Source organism: Gavialis gangeticus, unplaced genomic scaffold, assembly GCF_001723915.1.
Source record: "Gavialis gangeticus isolate Ggan-Ray unplaced genomic scaffold, GavGan_comp1, whole genome shotgun sequence".
Lineage (NCBI taxonomy): Eukaryota > Metazoa > Chordata > Crocodylia > Gavialidae > Gavialis > Gavialis gangeticus.
In genome coordinates, this window is record NW_017729031.1 from 35,444,498 (window position 1) to 35,447,851 (window position 3,354).

At 47.1% G+C, this 3,354-nt stretch overlaps 2 long non-coding RNA genes across 2 annotated transcripts in view; one reads left to right on the forward strand and one right to left on the reverse strand.

The window, feature by feature from the left end:
• LOC109301446 overlaps positions 1 to 2,990 on the reverse strand; it is a 9,721-nt gene extending 6,731 nt beyond the window's left edge. Inside the window, exon 1 of the long non-coding RNA XR_002098536.1 lies at positions 2,557 to 2,990. This is a non-coding gene — a long non-coding RNA (uncharacterized LOC109301446). The remainder of the gene's footprint in view (positions 1 to 2,556) is intronic.
• The window catches only part of LOC109301447, a 12,355-nt gene continuing 11,541 nt past the window's right edge, over positions 2,541 to 3,354 (forward strand). The window contains exon 1 of the long non-coding RNA XR_002098537.1: positions 2,541 to 2,624. This is a non-coding gene — a long non-coding RNA (uncharacterized LOC109301447). The remainder of the gene's footprint in view (positions 2,625 to 3,354) is intronic.

The window sequence follows — 3,354 nt, forward strand, 5'->3', positions numbered from 1 at the left end:
CCCTGTTCCCCCGAGCGCCGCAAGGAGTGACCAGGAACAATGGTCACAAGCTGGCGGAGGGAAGGTTTAAGTTGGACATCAAGAGGCGCTACTTCATGGTCAGGGTGGCTAGGGTCTGGAACCAGCTTCCAAGTGAGGTGGTGCAGGCTCCCACCCTGGGGGTTTTTAAGAGGAGGTTGGATGACCACCTTACTGGGGTCGTTTGACCCCAGTGCTCTTCCTGCCATGGCAGGGGGTCGGACTAGATGATCTGCTCAGGTCCCTTCCGACCCTAGAAACTATGAAACTATGAAACATTGAGGCCTGGTGGGGACATGACATGAGAGAACTTTTGGCAGCTGCCCAGGGTATCTGTGATTTGTGGACAAGTCACTTCTCTAGCCCCCCTGAGGTATTGGTGTAGCACATTACAGGCCTTTGCCTGTGGTCAGAGTCTTTGAGGACAACGAGACACTGTGCAGGGGACTTCCTGACAAGAGGTGCTGCACACTGGGGACTTTGCAACAAGGGAAAATGCAGAGGTCAGCAGCAGAGCTGAGCTGGCTGGTAAGGCCTTACCTTACTGGCTCCTTCGTGAAGTTGGTGGTACCTCCAGGTGGAACTGGTCAAGTCGCTCCCTTGCAACTGGAGGCAGACTCGCACAGATACTACTGGTCGCTGGTCCAAAGTGTTATTGGGGTTTGGTAGGAGCTGGTGTAGCCATGGCCCTATTCCTTGTTGGACATTCTCACTGGGGCGTGGGAGGAGAACTGGACAAAGTTACCAGGAAGTGAGAAGGAGACTTCATATTATTTGCACATCTTGCTGCTGTGCTTTCCCAAGCTTCTGTGTTCCCTTCCTCCTTGTCAAGATTTCTTTGTCCTTAGTTTTGCAGTAGGGAAAGTCTTTCCAGTTAAAGGCAGTGGGGGATCAGCTATTTAGCTTTCCACGTGTCTGGGTAGAGGTTCAATCTGGTTTAGTTACTTGTCAAGAAGGACTCTGAATGAATTGAATTTTTCGCTCCTGTTAGCCATCTGATAGAAGGGTTACATGCTCACATCAATAAGAAAATGTATTGTCACGTGTAATGGACTTGAATGCTAGGGCCAGAAATGACACACAAACTGGTGTGATCAGAAACTGGTTCGATTCTGTAACACAACAGAAGTTCAGTGCACGTAAAGCATTTTCAGAATGGCCAAAACTGTTTAAGATAAACCTGGAGGCATGTCATATCAGACTTAACTGATTTAGGTTAAATCAGTTTATTGAGCTTCTGTCCCAGATCCCCTCCAGATTCAAGTTCATAGTCCCCTAGCATCCCAGGATGCTTTGCACCTCCCCTGCACCTCCCACTACCCCCACAGGGTGAGCAGGCTAGCTGTGGCCCAAGCTGTCTGCTCCAGCCCAGCAGAAAGGCATGCTCTACTGCCCCCTGGCTTCTGACCTGGGCTACTGCAGGCACGTGGCTGCATTTCCAGCTTCAAAAGTGAATGTCTATTCACTTGCTTATTGGATCAATCTATGCAGCTTAGACTAATCTGCAAAGATTGAATTGATTTAGCTTCAGGTTACCTGACTGTCTGTACTTAGCCAAAAAAATACCCAGGTATTCATGAGAGTTACTTTAAAAAGGAAGCAGTCCCATTTCCAGGTATTTTCTCTAGCCCTTTCTAGAATATTATGAGGCTTTAGCATTAGCTAACTTTCTTGCCGGGCAGATCTACATGTGGTTATCACATGGTATAACCATACATTATCATGTTGCAATGCAGCATCACAGTGTCACATTGCTTTGACATTTCAGGCTGCTTTATCAGCCTTCAGGTTGTGCCTGCAAGAAGCCTGGTTGCCAATTCAATGTCAAGTGAATTCTAGAAAAATCTGGACAAGCAGCCTCCATATCAGAGAACAAATACAGGACACGGCATCTCATAAACCCAATAAAGCTCTACACTGTGAAACAACATCTGAGTAATTCCTTCCTCTTGTTTATTTTCTGTACAGCACGTTATGGGAAAAATGCATCTGTTTTTCACAGCTGCCAATCTCTTAATCTCTTTTTGCTTAACCCGAGCTTTCCTCTTCTATGTTTCCATTGTATCCATCTAGCGCCACCTTCCCGTCTTCCTCTGGGTTCTTCCGATGTTTGGAACAGCCCCCTTAGCCTGCACAGAGAGGCCTATTGTTTCTGGATTCATCCGAACTAACCTCTCAGGATCCCGGATCCTTACCTCTTGCCTACTAAGGCTTCTTCCAGCTGCCCTCTCCAATCCTGGAGAATTTTCCTTCCTGAATGTACTCACCTACGCTCCGTAGAAAACTTCAGCAGTTCTCCAGATACTAAATCCTCTTTGTTCCCTACTCCCACTGGCTGCAATTCCCTTCCACAGGCCTCCCCGAGTCCTGACTTGTGTGCTCTGACTCCCTCCTGCCCATCCTTCAAGACTCCTTGGCTATTATCTATGAAAGAGGCTGGGAAAGGAAAAAAAGGGTCTCCCTGATGGTACCTGAAGATTAAAAAGGGGGTCAAGTTAGGTGCAGAAGACTTACACTACCCAGCAGCAGTCAACTTACCGGGTATCTGGACCCAACTTGCCTTCGGAATCAGCTCTGGAGGGAGATGAATCCAGCAATGTTACCAGGTTACTGTATAAATCATTTGTAGTTTGGGGATTTGTCAGAGATCCCTAACTAGAAACAAGAATTGTGGGAAGTCTCGCATCAGAAAGCCTGCTTGCATGACTTTCAGCCAAAGGCAGCAGATTCGGGAAGTCTGACAGGTTTTGGATAAGCGTAACAAAGGCAGGCTTCTGGGCACTGGCGCTAGCAACCATTACAGATTCTGGGAGCAGAGTCACGGAGGAAAGGACGGAAATTCACAGGCATCCGCTTCCCCGCATGCATCATTTTTGCTTTTGATCAGTAGAACGTAAAAGAAAAAAAACAAACCGTAATCTTCACAGTCACCGAAGGAATCTCCTCTCTGCTTGTTGGAATCAATAAATGATCCATACAAACCAGAAGCAAGACGTTATTTTTAATGCTCCAGTTCTAGCTCTTCTCATAATACAAGGCATCTCAGAGCACAGGCAGAGCAGCAGGTTATGTTTTCAGTAGATAAAGTTGTTCTTATTCCCTGTTTATCCCCTTTGCAAAGGGAAAGCTCCGTTCCCTACATATTTCCCATGTTCCGGGAGGTGCGGCATGTGCAATCTGCAGCCAGTACGGCTGATTTCCCTACTTCAAATCTAGCTCTTGGGTGTCAAGCATGATTACAGTCCTGCTGTGCTGAAATACTCAGCTGGCTTGTAAGTGCTTTGCCAGAGAACGCAGCATTTCTTTCAGAGTACATTTTTCCCCAAGGTTACACAC